A 22,425-nucleotide genomic window follows, 5' to 3' on the forward strand; every position below is an offset into this window, starting at 1 on the left:
ACCCCCCATTGCAGGATCCCCCGGCCCAAGTCGATTTTACAACCGCCGGCAGTCAACAAATCCAACCCTATTAAGCACGGGTCGCACACCTCCGCCACCCAAACCTCTATCTCTTGCTTTTCCGATCCCAACTTGAAGGTCACAAAACCACGCCCTATGATCGGAGCCGTTGCCCCGGTAGCCAGCTGCAAGCTATGATTTTCCAGACGCTGGATTTTACCCCAGCCGTCTGCCCTCGAATTAAGGACCACGGGGCTGATGATCGTGGCGCTGGCTCCCGTGTCCACCACGGCGTCTACCCCCACGCCGGAAATTTTGCACCGAATTGTCAAACTACCCGTTCCAATTTGGCCACAATGAATGACCTGTCGCGTCAACGAGGGCTTCTCCCCATCCCCTACTGCCGAACACTGCCCTGCATGCCCGGCACGTTCTAGTTTCCCGGGCCCTGGCGGGGGGGTGTCTGAGGTCGGCTAGGCCGATCGATACGGGGCGGAGTTGAGGGCATCGGTTGGCGGGGAACGTCCCGGCGCGGAGCTCGACACTCCCACGCACGGTGACCCATCCTAGCACAATTATAGCACCTCACCTGGTAAGGTGCTTGCCTCCGGTATTCCAAATTCCCCCCCCTGTATGTCCGAATTGGGGTACTCTGTCGGGGACTACCGGGGGCCACCACTGGAGCCGCCTGCCATGGTCCAGGTCCCGCTAGACGCCGATCCACCAGCCTCCAAACCATGCTCTCCAGGTCCGGGCCCCCGTCGGGGGCGGGCCCCCTTAGGGGGCCGCCCCCCATCTCGGGCCCCACCTGACGCACCGCCACTGCGTGGCGCTCGCCTCCCCGGGCCAGGGGCCTCGCTGCTTCCCAACGGGCTGCAGCGTCGGCCGCCTGACTCATGGTCTGCGGGCGCCACATGGCGAGCTGTTGTCGGAGCTCCAGATCCGGAAGGGCCTGAATAAAGTGATCCAGCGCCAGGCTTTCCTGGGAACTCGCTGCCATGTCCGCGTGTGCGATCCCTACCTCGCGGCGAATATCGTGAGCAAGTTCCCCGATGGTCTCCTGGGGCTTGCGTTTACGCTGCGCAAGTTGAGCTTTAACAAGCTCGCTTTGCTGCTCAATACCGAAACGGTTAATTAAAGCCGCACGGAGAGCTGACAGGGTGAGAGCACCCGGTGGTAAAGCTGTCAGCACCTCCGCCGCCGCACCGCGCAGTGCCCCTACCAGGTGTACTCCACCTTCGTCCGGATTCCAACCGTTGCCTTTACACACGTACTCAAACTGCGCCAGGTACGCCCTCAAATCGCTTTTGCCGTCATACGGCGCGAGTGGGACCTTGTGGGCGCCCGAAGGTCGGACCCCGCGCGTCACTCCTTGCGGGATCAACGCGGGACCAAACCGTTCGGGCTCCCACAGTCCGCTATTCCCGGGGGGCTCCCGCGCGTCCCCCGTCCCTCCAAACACTACCCCCCGTGGTGTCGATGCCTGGGTCGCCCTTCCGCAACCCGCTACCCACTCCATACCCACACACCCTTGCTCACCAGCACCCCCCTCACTCCCCATAGCCAGACCTCCTTGCACACCTCCTCTTTCCACCCACTCCGGACCAGTCACACACCTCACCATTGGTCCCTCACGAACACCCGGGTCTAAATCAACCCCCAAGCCGACTGAAGCTCCCCTCACATCATATACATTTCCTCGTATATCGCCACTCACCTCGGTACCTCGTCGTCGCACCTCCTCTGCCACCTGCAAACTCTTTATTTGGTTAGTGAGCACATCATCATGATTTGAACACAGACCTTGCACATACTCCATCACTTCCTCCCTTATCTCCTTTTTAGTTTCCCTCCGTCTCTTCTTAATTTCACTCACCCCTTCCTCCACCTCCTCTAATTTTTCCTTTACCTCCTCCATCTCCCTGTGCGCCCCCTCTATCTCTTCCTCTAACGCCACTTTAACCGTTTCTATGTGCGTCCTCACCTCTCGGTCCTTCGTCTCCATTACTTCTGTCACCTCCTCCAACTTCTTCGTCAACCCCTCATGTACCATCTGACATTCCTTTTGTGTCGCTATTAATTCGTTCTTAATGTCTTTTTGTGTCGCTTTTAACCCCCCGATTATTGCCGTGTTCTTTTCCACCTGGTCCACTAGTTCCTTTTGTCCCACTGTCAGCTGTTCTACTCCCTTCGTCAGACCCTCTATTCCCCCCTGTAACCTAGCCGTATTATTCCTCCCCTCTTTCTCTATACGCTTTTCACCTCGCTTTACCTCCTCGCGTACCCCCGAGACCTCCTCACTTACACCTCGTCGTATCTCCTCTTTCATCTCCTCCCTCTCTTTTGTAGATGCCACCCTCATCTGTCCCAATTCATCCCTCTGAGCATCCAGTTTGGTTTCTACCCCGATTCTCACCTCCTCTATCTGGTTCCCCATCTGTTCGATTTCCCGGGCGGATTGCTCCCCTATTTCCCGCAATTTGTCTTCCATCCTATTTTCTAACCCCATTAACCCATTTTTCACCCCCTCTAACTGATTCTCCTGGGCAGCCATTCTATTTTCCACCCCCGTTAACCCATGTTTCACCCCTTCTATCCCATTGTCTAACCCCTCAAATTTCTTGTCTAATCCCTTAAGATTATTGTCTAACCCCTCAAATTTAGCTTCTAGCCATTCCCCCATTTCTCCCATTTTGCCCCCCATTTCGCCCATTTTGCCCCCCATTTTGCCCCCCCAATTCGTCCCTCATTCGCTCACTATCAGCCCTCGCTTCGTCCCGCATTCGCTCACCCATTTTTTCCATATACCCCATCATCTGCGCCGCAAAGAGGTCCAATTTCCCCAGCGCTGCGGTCTCGACTGCCGCAGCGCCGCCATTTTGTGCCTCTTCAACCACGTGCGCGAGAGCGCCATTTTGTGCGTCTGATACCCCCTCAACCACATCCTCCATATACATTTCCCCGAGGTCCTGGGTCGATTCCACCCCGTCTATCTCTATCTCTCCCACCGGCATCCCGTCGCCTTGACCAGCCATGGCGCGATTTCAAAATTCGGGTTTTCCTTTAAAAACAAAACAATTTCCAGCTGCTTGTAATTTTGAGCACGTTAAGCGTGCTTCGGGCCTCGTATCTCACTCCCCGACACCAATTGTTACGGTACGCGGTTAAAGATGGTATGTTTGCCGAGCGGAGGCTCCGCGACCGAACAGTGCTTCCCTGACTAAAACCCGATTCACCCCAAACTTTGGCCGTATCGCGCCTCAGCTACTCAATATGGAAACCTCTAAAGCGACCGAACGAGAATGAAGAAGAAGAAGAAGTACGGAGGAATAACAGGATTTATTAAGTATTTTCACAAGCCAAAGCAACGAGAGCAGTCGGTTATATACAGAAAATGGAAGGAGCAGACACACAGTGAAATCATTAGCTTACCTATTCAAGCTTAATTAATAAACCCCAGGACAACATTAAAGACAGACGGACGATCACACTTACATGGGGAAATGCAGGCAGGGAGGAATGGCTTGGAGATGGGTGGCTTTAGAGGCAAGGAAGGTTCAGCGGGTGCTGGGCACGGTCAGGCCAGAAGGCACCGCCGTCAAGAAGCCGAGCTTTGGTCCCAAACTGCGCGGGCGAAGGTCCTTTCTCCGTACTGCCTCGTGCGCTCCTTGCGTTGCCCCGGTCCGTTTCTCCTGCAGCGCGGCACGTCTCACGGCAGCTCGGTCACACCTGCTCGTCTCCAGCGCATCTCCTGGACCCAGAACTCATCCCTCCTCTCCTTATCTCCTCTTGGGAGCCTCCCGCAGCGGGTTATATAGGCCCCGCCCTTCACCCTTTTCGAACCTTCCCCAAACGTTCTCTCTCCGCCCCCTCAAGCCAAACCCCTCGTTCTGGGTTGGATGAGCGGGGCCGACTTACTCCTCCCCTCTATGACGAGGTGGAGACCCGCCTTTCTTCTTCGGCGTTACCTCGTGCGTAATGGAGTCAACTGCTGCAAAGTGGACGGCAGATGAAAATGCAGCAAAGTGCAAACCTGGCACTTGGAAGCTGCCATGGGGTGTCGGAGGGCCTACTCTTATTTAATTCGGTGCAATAAAGAGTCAAACTAGTGGGAAACACATCCTTAGCCTACACAGAGAATAAGGGACTAACTATTTAAAAGGATATATCGTGTCCTGTGTGTAGGTTTATGGAATTAACTAAGAGGACGAGCTGCGACCATTCTTTGCATTATGAGGGTCAGTTACACACAACAAAACCATACTTTTCACATTCGTTACACTTTCTCAAAATTGTTACACTTCTCAAATCCGTTACACTTCTCAAATCCGTTACACTTCTCAAATCCGTTACACTTCTCAAATCCGTTACAATATATATATATATATATATATATATATATATATATATACATCCATATATAAATATAATATATATATGTATATAGTTCTATATATATATATATATTATATTTATATATATATATATATATATTTATATATATTGTTGCGGATATGGGATTTGGCCTCCATCCATATCCGCTTGTAAATATTCCCCTATTTCCCCAATACTCCCCAACTATCCCCAATCCCCCATTCCCTAGTCCCATTGTCTGTAAACAACACTCTGTAGCCCCGACCTTCCCCTTTTTCCCCCATTAAATGTCGTACCCAGGTTCACCGCATCTCACGTAGACAACTATAGGACATCTTGCTAGTTATTCTTAGTCTATGTCAGTTAAGGACTCGTTTCCATTAATTCTGACTCTTCGTTGCACCAGAATGTGATTGTATGGCACCAGTAGTAAGTTTAGGACCTCCCAATACCTCCCCACAATCTCATCTCCACATCCTCCCATCATCTCATGAAACAACAACACCAACAACAGCGGCGCGGGGAGTGCGCGTCCTCACTCCGGCTTGGTTAGCCGCCATTGACCATGTGCTCCGACGGGGTTACCACTCAGGGGCTGACTGTCAGCTCCTCGTCAAGGGCGGAGCCCGGTAACCCCCCGCACCCAATAAGAAGCGGCGGACCGATTCCATCTGGGGCGGAGCTAACGAGCCGAGGGCGTGTCACTCCCCGCTGGATATGCACAGGAAGACGGAGGTGACGTCAGATGCGCCTCAGCTACGAAGGAGAACGAACGCCACCTCCAGCGCGACGATACCTACCCGCATCTTTGGACCGGACCGAGTCGATTCTGCCCCTGAGCCAAGGTGCACCTTGAGCCATCGACTGCCTGCCCTCCCCTGCCATCAATCCCTGTATGAGTCAGTCTTGTCCCGTTTGTCTGTGGTCTGTCAGGAATAAGATAAGACCGTGTCTAAGTGCCCACCTTTCTGTGCTGTACCTCTTGTGCGTGTAATCTAAACATTCTGCAATCCCATATTATATCCTCCTCCGGAGGTCTTGAGAACTGTACCCCTGGTGTCGTGTCATTTAACCCAGCCGTTGTGTCCTTTCCTTCATTGATTTAGCATAGCGCGATTCGGCCAACGTTCGAGTGTAATCGGGTAACTTGTGCGAACACGGCGGCCATTCCGCTCGGCCCAGCATAACATCTCAATAAGTCGTGTCCGTAACAATATATATTTGCTTATATAGAAAAATATTGTTAAGGAACCCAACGTCGGCCTCTGTTCCCCTTAGAGGGGGGATTAGTCCCCTCTTCTATAACTGACCGATGTGGTCCCTGACACTGCCCAGCTACCCCCGGAAAGGTAGGTGGCACAGCCCCGCTCGTACCGCGGACAGATGTTAATTGCCGAGCTGTTTTAGCAACCGCGGCACGAACTATTACCAAGGACTAGACCTGATCCTTGAACGTTGGCCAAATCGTGCCACAGGTTTTCAATGGGTAAAAGACAAAGACGATGGATGTGAAGAAGAGGAAGACAGAAAGAGGAAATACGAATATAATTTATTACTACTATTATGTACAATCAAAAGAAACCAAGGGAGAAGGAAGCATAAGAAAATAAAGACAGAAAGAGGGACGGACCAGAAGGACACAGTGAAACTCTAGCTTAACTAAACAGGCTTAACTTATACCCCATGGTCAAGACAAAGACAGACAACGAGCACACTTACACGGGGAATGATGGCAGGAACGAATGCAGGAGGTGGATGGCTGGAGGGAGAGGGAGGTCCACTGGAACTGGGTCACGGTCGGGCCGGGAGCGGCAGCTCCGTTCCTCCGCGGCCACGGTCGGCACCGCCGTCAACGCCCAAGCTGCGGTCGTGCGAGCTGCCACGGGACGAGCTCCGCCGGTCGAGTTAAAGCTGCCTGGTGGAGCCAACGCTGCTTGGTGGAGTTTAAAGCTGCTGGTACTGCTCATGGTACTCCTCTTGCTTGCTCTCAGGACTCTCTCTCAATGCTTGCTCTCAGGACTCCTTGGACTCTCTTTTTTTTTTTTCTTCTTTTTTTTTTCTATACTGAATCGAGGCTCGTGAAAGAGCTGACAACCGCGAGGGAAAGACAGCACAGGGGGACCACGAGGGAAAGACAAAGACAGCACATGGGGACCGCGAGGGAAAGACAAAAACAGCACATGGGGACCGCGAGGGAAAGACAAAGACAGCACATGGGGACCACGAGGGAAAGACAAAGACAGCACATGGGGACCACGAGGGAAAGACAAAGACAGCACAGGGGGACCACGAGGGAAAGACAAAGACAGCACATGGGGACCGTGAGGGAAAGACAAAGACAGCACATGGGGACCGCGAGGGAAAGACAAAGACAGCACATGGGGACCGCGAGGGAAAGACAAAGACAGCACATGGGGACCACGAGGGAAAGACAAAGACAGCACAGGGGGACCACGACGGAAAGACAAAGACAGCACATGGGGACCGCGAGGGAAAGACAAAGACAGCACATGGTGACCGCGAGGAAAAGACAAAGACAGCACATGGGGACCGCGAGGGAAAGACAAAGACAGCACAGGGGGACCATGAGGGAAAGACAAAGACAGCACATGGGGACCGCGAGGGAAAGACAAAGACAGCACATGGGGACTGCGAGGGAAAGACAAAGACAGCACATGGGGACCGCGAGGGAAAGACAAAGACAGCACATGGGGACCGCGAGGGAAAGACAAAGACAGCACATGGGGACCGCACATGGGGACCGCGAGGGAAAGACAAAGACAGCACATGGGGACCGCGAGGGAAAGACAAAGACAGCACATGGGGACCGCGAGGGAAAGACAAAGACAGCACAGGGGGACCGCGAGGGAAAGACAAAGACAGCACAGGGGGACCACGAGGGAAAGACAAAGACAGCACAGGGGGACCACGAGGGAAAGACAAAGACAGCGCAGGGGGACCGCGAGGGAAAGACAAAGACAGCACATGGGGACCACGAGGGAAAGACAAAGACAGCACATGGGGACCGCACATGGGGACCGCGAGGGAAAGACAAAGACATGAACTTCTTCAACTCTCTTGAACTCTTCAAGTCTCTTCTCTGGACTCCTCCCTCTTGAACTTCCTTCAACTCCTCTCCCTCTTGAACTCCTCTCTCTCTTGAACTCCTCAACTCTCTTGAACTCCTGGCAAAGGCTTCCGCGCACGTTTATGTATCGCCTCGGGCGATCAAGCCGCCGGCCTCCAGGACACGCCCATCGGTGAGCTCGCCTCGGCCCTGATTGGTCGCGAGGGCTCACCGATCACGCCCTTAGAGGAGGCGTTGGCAAGGCCACGCCTTGTTCCCGGCGCTGGGCTGACTCCTCCCACCTTCTGCTTCGAGATGACCTCGTGGCTAATGGAGTCTTGCAGCGGAAAAACCACAACCCACAGCAGCTGTGGAATGCAGCAAACCGCCCAAGGCAGTTGGCAATTGACGAAAGGGGGGATGTGCAGGGAATCTACCTTATTCCACTTCGGTGCAATGCAGTATTAATTAATGGAAGACACAGCCTTAACCTAATACACATAATAAGGAGATAACTACTGAACAAGGAAGAAATCTCTGATTTGCTACGTGATTGTTTATGGAATAACTACGGGCACGACCTTTGACCTTTATACACTGAATGGAGGAAGGAGGGTGATATTTTACAACACACAAAAAAAACACAATTCTCAAATCCATAACAATATATATATATATATATATATATATATATATATATATATATATATATATATATATATATATATATATATATATATATATACAGTATATATATATATATATATATAAATATAATATATGTCGATATATATATATATATATATATATATATATATATATATATATATATATATATATATATATATATATATATTGTTGCGGTTTACAGAATACAGGACAACCCCCCTCTTAGTTGCACCACAATATGTAGCCTCGCTTTAGTTCAGTTATTTCTTATTAAATGTAAGCATAGTCTCCTTTCCTGTGTTAGTATGCGTTGAGCAGGCCAGTAAGTGTAGGCTTCGGTGCTCCTTGGGCTGGAACACCACGTGCTAGGTGTTACATATTTATGTGAATGTATGTGAATTACCATTCAGGTCTTTGCTTATCCGTGTGTAGTATATTAAGTTGTTGTGTAGTTGTTGTGGTTGGAGGGTCAGGAGCCCTTCTGAGGGAGTGGCCGGAAACGGAAGTGACCGGAAACGGAAGAGGAAAAGACACGAGGAAAAAAGGACGAGTATTATTCTTCCTCGCCCCGCTCCGACCAAAAGGTGGGATCGACCTTGCGCTGCGTGGAAAAGCGGCGTTCCGAAGCCTGTCTGGCGAGAGGAATCACCGGGACGTGTACCGGCCCGGTGGAGACGTCAAGTTGACGTGGGGCCGTGCATCGACCCCACGTCTGGTATCGTTCGCGGCACCGTCTAAACAGACGCGTGCGGGTCGCACGTTGGGGCCTAACGCGCCTTGCAAGCGGCGTGGGGTTTGGCTTGCTCTACCGTATCCGCTTCGCGTGGCCACGAGGGGCTGCAGCCACGGTGCCTGGTACGATACCTGCCCGGTGGAAACACGTCCACCCGGGGTTCGTTCAACCGCCCGAGTGCGGCGACGGCGACCATCATCTTGGTCAGGAGGGGCCCAGAGACATTGTGCGGGACCGAGACCAAAAGGGTGTCGTGAGTACTCACCGGGACACACATGTATAAGATGGCCATCTTAATCCTAGGGAATTGATTGTGAATTGGGAATTGGTGATGATTGTGTATTGTTGATTGCTCGGGGAAAATCTCCGTGGTTGCGTCATTGAAATTGTATGGTATCATTACCATTGGAAATATATCCTTGAACATCAGTTGTCTCCTGGGTGAAATTCATATGGATTGCGTGGCGAAAGCGCATATATAGTACAGCTTGCTGGCGGAGTTCCTCTCACGGTCCGGGGGTCACCGAGACCAGGTATTCACCGAGGGGACCACGTAACAGAATTGGGGGCTCGTCCAAATTACGATTTGCGGTTTCGCAATTGGGTCTACGTCCGGGATTTAAAATTGTATAAAATAATAAAATAATAATATTTTTTATTAATTAAAATTTATTAATTAATTATTAATTGGTAAAAAAAATTTTGAGAAATTGGGGTAAAGTCTTGGGTGAAGGTTAACAGGTGTTAACGATAGGCACCATGGCGTTTGTGGCACAGAACTTTGGGGTAACCCCGAGTGAGGCACAGTTCCGAGCGTTGCTAAAGTCGGACCTCTTGAAATTGGCCAAACATTTTAACTTGGAGGTCCGAACTAATTTGAGGAAGGCAGAGTTGCAGGCCACGGTGATACAATCTATGGTGGGATTAGGAACATGGGACGAGTTAGCCTGGGAGTGGCTACCCGAAGAACCAGAAGACGTTGAGCGCCGGAAACTGGAGTTGCAATTACGGAGCCAGGAACGGATTAAAGAAGAAGAAAGGAAAGCAGAAAAGGAAAGAGCAGAAGAAGAAAGGAAAGCAGAAGAGAGGAGAGAAGAGAAGCAAGCAGAGGAAAGGAGAGTGGAACGAGAACTCCAGGAAAGGTTAAAAGAAGAAGAAAGGAAAGCAGAAAAGGAAAGAGCAGAAGAAGAAAGGAAAGCAGAAGCGAGGAGAGAAGAGAAACAAGCAGAGGAAAGGAGAGTGGAACGAGAACTCCAGGAAAGGTTAGCAGAAGAAGAAAGGAAAGCAGAAAAGGAAAGAGCAGAAGAAGAAAGGAAAGCAGAAGCGAGGAGAGAAGAGAAACAAGCAGAGGAAAGGAGAGTGGAACGAGAACTCCAGGAAAGGTTAGAAGGGAGAAAAGCAGAGGAGAGGAGAGCTGCAAGGGACCTCGAAGCAGAGGAGAGAAAAGCGGAAAGGGAATTAAAGGAACGTGACATGGAGCTTCAGCAAGAAATCAAATTCAAGGAGCTGGAGTTAATGAGAGAACGGGGAGAGGCACCACCCTTGCTGACGGGGTCGACACCTAACCAGAAAACCTGGGATGTGGGCAGACATGTGAGGCTGGTTCCACCGTTCAGTGAAAAAGAAGTCGCGAAATTTTTCCCACACTTTGAGAAAGTGGCTCGACAATTAAACTGGCCGGAGGAGGCCTGGACCATACTCGTGCAAAGTGTGCTGGTGGGGAAAGCTCAGGAAATTTATTCGGCGCTACCAATGGACCAATGTGCAGATTATGAGGTACTGAAGAAGCACATCCTCAAGGCCTATGAGTTGGTTCCGGAAGCTTACAGGCAAAAATTCAGGAATGCCAGGAAGAGGGAGAGTGAGACCCATGTGGAGTTTGCCAGAGTGAAAGAAAACATGTTTGATCGGTGGTGTGAGTCAAAAGGAGTCGGGAAAGACTTCGAGACATTGCGGGACTTGATCCTGGTGGAGGAATTCCAGCAGTGTGTCCACGAGGACATCAAAGTGTACCTGCAGGAAAAGAAGGTACCAAAGTTGTGGGACGCAGCCACCATGGCAGATGATTATGCCTTAACCCACCGAATAGGGGTCCACGAACCTAACTCCTCGCCTAGATCTCCACAGGGGAGGTGGGGAACAGCAGGTGCGGAGAACGACCATACATGGCGGCGGCCTCGAGATGATTATGGGGACAACTATGATACCCCACCGGTTCGAAATCAGAGGGATGCGGGCCCAAGACAAACTTATAGTTCGGGGGGCCCGAGGCAGACCCCGAGTTTTTCCTCCGGGCCTACTTGCGCGTTTTGCAAGAAACCTGGACACTTGATGTCCAGTTGTTACCTCATGAAAAGGGACAACCCAGAGCGGAGTCCGACTATTACAACTCCGAATGCGATGGCTAGCGTAAGAAATCGCCATCAAAAGGGTTACCAACCATTTATTTCAGAGGGGTTTGTGTCACTGGATGGAGCCTCGACTAACCGGAGACCGGTTAGGATATTGAGGGACACAGGGGCCCACCAATCTTTAATGCTTGAAGGCATTTTGCCATGGTCCGAGGAGACGGCAACGGGGGATAGTGTTCGTTTACAGGGGATCGGGGGCGGTGTTAGTGCTCTCCTTCAGGTCATCCAGTTGGAGTCCGATTTGGTGTCAGGACCGGTCACCGTCGGTTTACAAGCCACGCTTCCTGTAGAGGGTGTATCTGTGGTTATCGGGAATGATTTGGCCGGGGGTCAAGTTTATGGTAACCTGAGGGTTGGTAAAGAGCCCAGCAGGGAAAATAACATCACACCAGCTCGGGATGGCGACCAAAGTGCCAAGTTATTTGTAGGGGGACTGAACTTCAAAACAGAGGAAGAAGTTCTGACCTCTGTCTTCAACAGATATGGGCCGCTGGTGGAAGTGCGGTTGGTAAGAGACTGGGAAACGCAACAGTCAAGAGGGTTCGGCTTTGTCACGTTTGCCAGCACAAAAGACGCCAGAGAGGCAGAGAAGAATTGGAATGGCAAGGATTTGGAGGGTCGGACCATAACAGTAGGGAAGGCATTTCGTAGGCGTCGAGAGGTCTACAGGAGAGGACAACTGGGTGGTAGTTTTGGTAGTGGCCGAGAAGGAGACCGCTATTCATGGGACTACAGGGACCAGTGGTCCCACCCTAATTATTAGGGAAGTTCTGAGAAGTTGAAGCACTGGAGGCGGCGGAGCCGCCAAGCCAAGATTCCTACACGAATTAACCGTGAACGCCGTTCCTAAAGGCGTCCATGTAGTGAACTTTCATGCACGGACTAACCGTGAACTCCACGTTCCTCAAGGCGCCCATGTAGAGAACTTTCCTGCATGGACTAACCGTGAACTCCGCGTTCCTAAAGGCATCCATGTAGTGAATACTCGGCTTGGCCTCCCGGAAAAAGTGCTATTGAGTTGCTTAACTTTGGATCTTTGATCAACCCCTTAACCTTCATTCCCAAGAAACTGACGATCAAAGTCAGAGGGTCATGAGATGGAGTTTGATTTGGCAGGGACAATGTCGTTGTTGGTACTTAGTCCAGAGGGAGTAATCTGGAGGGGTTGTGGTGAAATTTTGGTTGCTTTATTTTTAAGTGATAACTGTGCCCGGGGGGAACGGATAATGTGGGGGGGGGGTTGAGTTATCTGGTTTGTTTCTCCAAATTGGCCGGCAAAGAAAGTTTTCGCTGGGTTCAAACTTTCTTTCTTGAAGGGGGGGAGTGTTACATATTTATGTGAATGTATGTGAATTACCATTCAGGTCTTTGCTTATCCGTGTGTAGTATATTAAGTTGTTGTGTAGTTGTTGTGGTTGGAGGGTCAGGAGCCCTTCTGAGGGAGTGGCCGGAAACGGAAGTGACCGGAAACGGAAGAGGAAAAGACACGAGGAAAAAAGGACGAGTATTATTCTTCCTCGCCCCGCTCCGACCAAAAGGTGGGATCGACCTTGCGCTGCGTGGAAAAGCGGCGTTCCGAAGCCTGTCTGGCGAGAGGAATCACCGGGACGTGTACCGGCCCGGTGGAGACGTCAAGTTGACGTGGGGCCGTGCATCGACCCCGCGTCTGGTATCGTTCGCGGCACCGTCTAAACAGACGCGTGCGGGTCGCACGTTGGGGCCTAACGCGCCTTGCAAGCGGCGTGGGGTTTGGCTTGCTCTACCGTATCCGCTTCGCGTGGCCACGAGGGGCTGCAGCCACGGTGCCTGGTACGATACCTGCCCGGTGGAAACACGTCCACCCGGGGTTCGTTCAACCGCCCGAGTGCGGCGACGGCGACCATCATCTTGGTCAGGAGGGGCCCAGAGACATTGTGCGGGACCGAGACCAAAAGGGTGTCGTGAGTACTCACCGGGACACACATGTATAAGATGGCCATCTTAATCCTAGGGAATTGATTGTGAATTGGGAATTGGTGATGATTGTGTATTGTTGATTGCTCGGGGAAAATCTCCGTGGTTGTGTCATTGAAATTGTATGGTATCATTACCATTGGAAATATATCCTTGAACATCAGTTGTCTCCTGGGTGAAATTCATATGGATTGCGTGGCGAAAGCGCATATATAGTACAGCTTGCTGGCGGAGTTCCTCTCACGGTCCGGGGGTCACCGAGACCAGGTATTCACCGAGGGGACCACGTAACATAGGGCATAGAGCAAGTCTGGCAGGCCCGAAGGAGGAGCTGCAGGGGAGTGGCCGGGAAGCAGCAGGCAGCCAATGAACGCTACGGGGGAGTGGCTAACATCAGCAGCCAGAGGAGGGACTTGGAACATTCGGGTAAGATTCTGGGGCGGGGTTATAAGACCCTGCCCCGGGCCCCCCGCACCAGTCGCCGAGTCACCAGTCAGAGTGAGAGTGGAGTTGGTCAGTGTGAGTCGCCCAGTCCCTCAGTCTACAAGCACGCCAGTGCCCCAGAGACCCAGAAAGAGCTGAGTCAGAGCTGAGTCAGAGAAGTGACCCTGCGTGAGTGAAGTCAGTCGGTTGCTTGTTTTAGCTCTCTCTCTGTGCACGAACTCTCCCTCTGCCCTGCGCTCTGCTGCCTACTGGTAGCGCTTATGAAGCCGATCCATCCCGGGGGCACAGACACCAACGAGCTCCCTGCACATGTGCCGCGAACACTTCGAGGGCCGCGAACGGCGCCAGAACGCGTTTGGAGCGCGTACTTTTCCTTCTTCCTTTTTCCCGCGTGAGTGAGTGGGCCCTTGTCCGGGCATTAAGTAAGATTGACGAAGTATCTGCTCTGTGGCTTTTCTCTTTACCATGATCACTGTATAATTGTAAATAAACCTGTGTTCTTCCTTCCATTTGACCGTGCACATCATTTCACACTATTGGCCTAGCATCGCACGAATAAAACCGCTCAAATCGGGTTCAATAGGAATTAATGGCATGGGTCACGTGACACGCGAACCGCTCAGCGTATCAGATTAGCGTGACCCCTGTGAGGTCCAGTCCCCGTTCTCGTGGCGGCGTGTGTATCGAAGGTGTATCGAAGTACGTAGGGACTCAACCAGATACCCTTCCGCACGCTCGCTACGGGAGTGGCGACTCGGCCTCGTGAACTCAAAGCTTGAAGGGGGAAAAGGGTTTAACCCCCCTCTGTAAGTCGACAGGCTCGAGAGATCCACAACAAATTGGTGTCCGGGAGTGGGGTAATTGGACCGAGAGTGCGCTTCACGTGCTCGAAATTACGAGCGGACGAAATTTAGTTTTAAAAGCAAATTTATATTCGTACAATGGTTGGCCAAGACGGTCAAATGCCGGTGGGAGTAATAACAGAAGAAGAACTAATGGCCCAGGACCAGCAAGAAGAGTTGGTAGAAGGGGAGGAAATCGAAGAGGGTGCGGCAGTAGGGGAGGAAAATGGCGGCGCCTCGCACGTGGCGGCGGAAGCCGAGCCCGCTGTGCGAACCGGGTTTAACCTTGAATCGTTCCTAACCCAAATGAATGCAAAAATGGACGCAATGGGGGACAAATCCAACCGGGAAATGAAAGAAATGAGGGACGAAGCAAGGTGTAACATGGAAGGGTTGGAAAACAAAATGGATGCTCAGAGGGAAGAATCCAGGTGTAACATGGAAAAATTGAGGGAGGAATCCAGGTGCGATATGCAGAAGATGAGGGCAAAGTCGAGAAAGTACATTTTAAAAATGGGGGAGGACATTGGGCGCAAGCTGAGCGAGGAAGTTGCGGTGGTACGTGACGGGGTGAAGTGGTGCGGGGAACGCATGGAGAGTGGGATGAAGCGGAGCACAGCCAAGTTGACCGGGGCTATGGGAGTCGCGACGCGGGGTGTAGAGGAGCCGACGATCGTCGAATTGGAAAATAAAATTTTGGGGGCGCCGGCGAAGGCTGAGTTGGAAAAGAAAATTTTCGGGGCGCCAACGATCGTCGTGTTAGAAAAAGAAATAAGTGGAATTAGAAAGACGGGGGTTGAAGAGACGAGGAATAAATCACGGGAGGTGGTGTTGGAGCCTGAACAAAGTTTGTGTTTGCACCGTGATGCCATGCTTGCTAACCCCATAAAAGGCTTGCAGGTGCTTGCAGGTGCTGGCGGAGAAGTAGGGGAAGGAGAGCCCCGAGGTGAGTAGCGCAAATGGTGGGAATGTGTTTGGCGTGAACGGGTGCTCGGCGCGCTTGGGAGAGAGGCGAGACCCGGGAGTTCGCGAAGGGCCCATTGTGCGGTGTGAGAGAGAGTGTGTGGAGCGAGAGCGTGGCACGGAGTGTGAGAGAGAATCCGTACTGGAGTGTGTAACGAAAGAGTGTGCATCGGAGTGTGCGATAGCGGAGTGTGAGGGAGAATGCACACCGGAGTGTGTGTGGGAAGCGTGTGCACCGGAGTGTGCGATCGCGGAGTGCATGGAAGGCGCGTGTGCGCCTGGGTGTGCGAGTGTGGAGTGGGTCACGCGTGGTGAGGACACGGCCCAGGAATCGACACAGACCGGGGTAGCGTGTAGTGGGACGGGTAGCATACGCGAGCCCCGGTGAGTTGTGTGCTGCAGGGACCGGAGGGGATCGGTGCTGCGTCGGTCTCGCAAGGACCGGCGTGCACGATTCGTGCCTCCGGCACCCGCACGGTATGGTTGGCGCTGTATGGCGGCAAGGGCGGTCGGCCAGGTTCAAGGGGAGGTATGAGTGATCGGAGCCATGCACCTTGTCGGGTGAGGTGCGCTGACCGTGGCTGGTTGGGTCATCATGCGTGGGACCGCGAGGCCCCGCTCAGGGATGGAGCCCGGCACCTGGGCCCATCAATCCCTCCCCCCCTCGGCTCGTCAATGCCAGACGGACACCCCATACAGGCAAACAACCACCCGCATGGATCGCTCGGCCCTTCGAGGCCGAGCTGTGACAAAGTACCTCCATAGATGGGGTCTCATAGTGTAGAGGACTGGGGGGAGTAGTGTACCCCACGTGGGGGAATGGTAGTGTCACCATTCCTCACACGGGGAGGCCCATGAGCATTAGTTTAGGGGGATGGTGGTGTTAGCCGGCCCATGGAGGGGCCAGCAATGGTTGCCTCCATGGGGCACTGAAGCTAGCAAAGGGAGGGCTAGGATAATGTTAGGGAATTAGAAGACAGTAGAGACATGAGATTTAAGTATTGACACCTGAACTATAGAGGTGACGTCGAGAGTTTAGGTGGATGTTAAAAAAAAGGGCGTGCTTAGTTTAAAGGGACGACGAGGGAAGCACGAGTTTTAGGGGAAAGTAGTGAGGTAGATGATGCTGTGTGTTTGAGGAATTGTGTTGTAGTGTGAAAGTAGTGGTGTGAGAAAAATTGTGTGCAAGATATTTGGTGTGAGAATGCTTGGTGTGGAATAAAAGGTGTAGAATGCATGGTGCGAAGGAGTGAATGGGGGGAAGTGGAACCCATTCACGAAAGCCCGGGGGGGGGAGAGGGGTAGTGTAAAGCCAGGTAGAGGGCATAGGTAAATTACATGGATATTGACACCTGTGGTGCGGGTAGTAGCAAGTAGTGCTTTGGAGGGTGCAGTAGTCAGTGACATGGCTGGGCGTGTGGCTTAATTGGTGCGTATGGTTTTTGGGGCACCCCGCCACTGGTAGTTTGTCGGCCAGGTGAGGCCGCAGGTAGGAACTGGGAGCCGGTTAGGATAGTGTGTGAGTGGGGCCCGAGGATCCAAGGGAAGGACCCGGGTTGCCCGATGCCAAGGTGGGCATAGAGGGGGTAAGTGCCAGGGAGGGCCTTCCCCAGTTAGTGTAGTCGCAGGAGCCGGCAAGCTCGGGAGGCGGCTTCAGTGGCAGAGGTGCGCAGGTAGGTAGACCTGCTGGTAGAGCCACACGACCCAGCCCCGAAATTGTGCAAGGGCACAGTGAGAAAATCCGTTGGGTGAGACCCAAATTCGGAGGGCACCACAGCATGGGCAATGGGAATTCGGGTTCTTTGAACCACATAGTTTAAAGAGGCCGATTGGCAGGGTACGACCCCGGGTAGGTTAAATGAATAAATGCTATTAGAGTAGTTAGGATGAGAAATCCCTTCACACCATACACAGCCAGTCACCGAGGAGGACGAGCTCCACACCGAGGCTCTGGAAGCCGTTTGGAAAATGAGACGCATCACAACGTAGGTGAGACATTGTTGTGTTCCATCCCTTCCTTCCTGGGAGGGAGTTGGGGACGACTTTGGCATAGAGGGGGATATGGGAGACAAGACGTAGAGACAGATTGTAAATACAAGGGGGTCTAGGGTAGTGTAGCCAACGGTGGGGGGTACGGACGGTTAGGGATGAGTTTGCTCTGCTCGCTCTACCGCGTCCCTCGCACCGCACCAGGCATGGTGGTGCCTGGTCACCTGTTTTTTTGCGTGCCACTGTGTCCTTTCCGTTTTGCTTGTTGTGCCTTGTCTTCCCTCCCTGCCCCAGGACCATTTTGGAGGCCGAACTGTGCAGCACCATCGCACCTGTGCAGCATCCATTCTGCCGTGTCGCACCTGGGCAGCCGAACAGTGCAGCACCTTGCTGCCAGTCCTTTTGCTGCACCCTTGCTATACGTGTTCAGCTGACCTGTGCAGCACTTTGCTGCCACACCCATTTTGCTGCACCCTTGTCACACTTATGGACCACAAGCCTTGTGGCCTCGCACCTCTGCTGTGCCGCATCTTGCTGCAACTTACCTTGCACCTTCCGACCACTTATTGAGTGGCACAGATGCCACGCAGTTGGACCACATGAGAGTGGCCATGCTGGCAAATAATAAAAAGCAATTGTTTGCTATTGTGTGCCAGGAATTAAGATGTGGAAGATTATATGGCCTGATGCTTCATATGGCCTGTATGCCGGTCAGGGCCAGCCAGTTTTGTTCGCCGCACACAGAAGATGCAAGATGCGAGATGCAAGCAGCAAGTGCCATATGGGTGTTTTGTTTCTCTCCTTCAATTTCTTCCTAAAGTACAGGTCCTGGGTCATAGAATTGTAAATAAAGAGTAAGTTCTGTGCATGTAAATATAAGAATGTGCCCACCGGCTATGTGTTTAGTTTACAAAATTCCGGAAATACTCGGATAGTTATGGGTGTGAGTCTGTTAGCATAGCTGCTCAACGCATTGGGGGGACATATTTAGTGTTAAAAATGTCGCACACATGGGTTAGAATAAATGCTAAGGGGACTACACCTATGTGTCACACTAATGGTAAAGGTAAATTTGCATGCCAGGCTCTACCGGTCGTTCCACTGTTGGGGTCGATTCGAGACGAGTCTGGTGAGAGAGGGGGGTAGTGTTGCGGTTTTCAGAATACAGGATAACCCCCCTCTTCGTTAGTTGCACCACAACATGTAGCCTCGCTTTAGTTCAGTTATTTCTTATTAAATGTAAGCATAGTCTCCTTTCCTGTGTTAGTATGCGTTGAGCAGGCCAGTAAGTGTTAGGGGGTTAGGTTATGTTAGGGGTATAAACAAAATTGAGTGAATCTCTTGCCACAGAGGTGCGATTGATCCATTGCTTTTTCCCTTTCGCAACTCGACTCCAGTTGTCCATGTTTACCCATTTAGTGCTCTATTTTTCTGCCTGCAGGAAACTTTCCTCTTGCAATCTGTTAGGTGTAATGGGGGTAGTGTTGGGGTAGTGTTGCGGTTTTGTTCATACACTCCCAATGGCACTGGTCTTCGGTGCTCCTTGGGCTGGAACAACACGTGCTAGGGCCTAGAACAAGTCTGGCAGGCCCGAAGGAGGAGCTGCAGGGGAGTGGCCGATAGGCGGCAGGCAGCCAATGAATGCTACAGGGGAGTGGCTAACAACAGCAGCCAGAGGAGGGGCTTGGAACATTCGGGTAAGACTCTGGGGCGGGGCTATAAGACCCTGCCCCGGGCCTCCCCCGCACCAGTCGCCGAGTCACCAGTCAGAGTGAGAGTGGAGTCGGTCAGTGTGAGTCGCCCAGTCCCTCAGTCTACGAGTGCGCCAGTGCCCCAGAGACCCAGAAAGAGCTGAGTCAGAGCTGAGTCAGAGAAGTGACCCCGTGTGAGTGAAGTCAGTCGGTTGCTTGTTATAGCTCTCTCTCTGTGCGCGAACTCTCCCTGTGCCCTGCGCTCTGCTGCCTATTGGTAGCGCTTGTGAAGCCGATCCATCCCGGGGCCACAGACGCCAACGAGCTTCCTGCACACATGCCGTGAACACTTCGAGGGCCACGCCCGGCGAGCTGTCCGGGGCGAACGGCGCCAGGACACGTTTGGAGCGCGTACTTTTCCTTCCTCCTTTTTCCCGCGTGCGTGAGTGGGCCCCCCTTGTCCGGGGATTAAGTAAGATTGACTAAGTATCTGCTCAGTGTCTCTTCTCTTTACCCTGATCACTGTATAATTGTAAATAAACCTGTGTTCTTCCTTCCATTTGACCGTGCACGTCATTCACACTATTGGCCGAGCAACGCACGAATAAAACCGCTCAAATCGGGTTCAGTAGGAATTAACGGCATGGGTCACGTGACACGCGAACCGCTCAGCGTATCAGATTAGCGTGACCCCTGTGAGGTCCAGTCCCCTTTTTCGTGGCGGCGTGTGTATCAAAGGTACATAGGGACTCGACCAGATACCCTTCCGCACGCTCGCTACGGGAGTGGAGACTCAGCCTCGTGGACTCGAAGCTTGAAGGGGGAAAAGGGTTTAACCCCCCTCTAAGTCGACAGGCTCGAGAGATCCACAACAATATATATATGTATATATGTGTATGTATTTATATATATACTGTACATACATACACACACACACACACACACACACACACACACACACTTCTTCCCCCCTGTTCTTCCCCCTCTCAACTTTCACCCCTGTCCCTGCCATCTTTCTTGTTCCCTCCCATCTCCCCACCCACTCCTATTTCCCCCTCTTTGTCCCCTGTCGCATCCCCTCCAATCTCCCCATCCAGCCTGCACCTTCCAAGTCTCCTCCCCCTGTCCTTCAATCTCCGAGCCTCTCACCTGTCCCAGATCCTCTCAATACCTCCTCTTTTGTCCCTCACGTTGTGGACATCTGAGATCTGAGGCCTCCACCTAAACCTGACAGATCTCTCAAGCCAGGCTGCTGATGACAGCCCATATATTATCTGTTTAACACAATCCTTCCTCCCACAGAACGTCCCTCACAACTTAGTGTCTTCCTCTGCTATCTCCCCCTGATTTTATCAGCCTGAACACCGCCCTGCTGGTGGAGATGCTCTCTACATCTCTCTATGGCGGAGATGCTCTCCACAGATGATACTGTCCTTGTACTGATCTTACACCTCCCAACCCCGGAAGTGACTTTGGCTGTGACTTACCCTCTGCACCGACCCCCTGTTTGTGCGTTGTACCGTCCTCCAAACAGTGAAAGCTCCATCTACCTCTATCTCTCTCACTCTCTCACAACATGGTCCAACGTTTAACTACTCATCCCAACTGTCATCCTCATTATGTGATAAATTCAATTTACCACATGCTAATTGGGTGGGTGTCGGTACCTTTCTCACTCGCCATGACTTTTCAGCAAAGGACTTCTTTGAGTGCGAAGAACTGACTCAATCTGTGTATTTTCCCACCTGCATTTTCTTCCAATGGCAAATCTTCCCTTCTGGACTTCGTGATGACAAACTTCCTGGCAAATGTCTCCTGCTCTTCCTCTACTCCAATTGATTCATCTGATCACGTGAGTGTGAGAATTAATATCTCTCTGGCTATTCTCAGAGAGCTGCCAAAACATATGCGAGCCTGGCAGTTCATTCGGGCAGATTGGCAGGGGCTGCAAGTAGCCATCTCTCTTCAGGACTGGTCTTCCGTATCTACTGCCCCTGATAGTAACTCAGCCTGGGAATTCTTCCACAGAAACCTGCTCTCTTGTGCACATATTCATCCCATCTTATCTTCAGTGGTCCTACCCTTCTTTACACCCAGGGTACAATGAATCATGTGGTGAGACAGAAGCTCTGAAACAACGTGCTTTCTCTTCCTGGAAGACAAATCCAACCAAAGGTCATCGCAGTGCATTCCAAATAGTGTGGAACAAGTGTGTATCCATTTTAAGAAAATCCAGAAAACAACATCTGTACAACCTCACGATTGAACTTTCAAACTTGTCACCCTCCTCTAAAAGCTGGTGGCCCCTTGTTCCGTCTGTCTCTGGTGCACGCCCCACTTCCATAACCCCCTTCTCTTCAAATGGCACCACAGCCGACTCCGCTCATGATAAGGCTGAATACCTCAATTCTGTGTTTGCTTCCAAATCTTGTGTCCCAAACCCCTCACACTCGGTATGCACCCTTTCCAGTCATACACAACTGCTCCTGGACTCTGTATCTTTTGCACCTGAGAAGATGAAGTTTCTGTTAACCATCGACTCTGACTCTGCAACTGAACCAGCCGGCATCAGCAGATGTGTTCTAAAATCTTCTCTGCTCTTATTGCACATCCTCGCTCTGCACTTTTCACCCTATCATTTCCTCTGTGTCATCTTCCATCGACTTGGAAATCAGCCAACATCGCAGCACCACTTCAAAGGTTGAAAAATGGATCCCCTCAAAAACAGCCAATAAACTTACTTCCAATCATCGGGAAAGTCATGAAATCGTGCATTTTCTCCATCAACCTCATCTCAGATCAACAATTTGGATTCAGACCAGGTTACTCTACCTTGGACATGCTGTGTCGACTCATCTAAAAATAGAAGGAGGCCCTCAATGTCAGACTTCGGATCGGGGCCATCTCTCTGGACATATCTCGTGCTTTTGATACTGTCTGGCCTTGCTCTTCAAACTCTCTAACTTTGGCATCCAAGTCCAACTCCACACATGGCTTACTGACTTCCTCTGGTCTCGTCGACAACATGTGGCTCTCAAATGAATGCTTTCTTCTCCTATACCTGTCAAAGCTGGAGTGACCCAAGCAGTTTGCTGGACCCAGTCCTATTCCTGATCTTCATAAATTATTTCTCTGACTCTGGAAAATCTCCTTATCCATTCTCTGATGCCTGCTCCCTCAGCCGTGACATCAATCGTCCTTCAGACAGTCAGGCTGCAGCCTCTTATCTCAGTCAGACAAGCTGCAGCCTCTTCTCTCTCTTCTGGCCTTGATAAAATCACCAAATGGT

The 22,425-nt window shown here is 51.8% G+C and overlaps 1 protein-coding gene across 10 annotated transcripts in view; it reads left to right on the forward strand.

The window, feature by feature from the left end:
• LOC137436727 (papilin) overlaps positions 1-22,425 on the forward strand; it is a 285,438-nt gene that overhangs the window by 153,458 nt on the left and 109,555 nt on the right. The window lies entirely within an intron of this gene.

Source organism: Myxine glutinosa, chromosome 11 (assembly GCF_964187855.1).
Source record: "Myxine glutinosa chromosome 11, kmMyxGlut1.1, whole genome shotgun sequence".
Lineage (NCBI taxonomy): Eukaryota > Metazoa > Chordata > Myxini > Myxiniformes > Myxinidae > Myxine > Myxine glutinosa.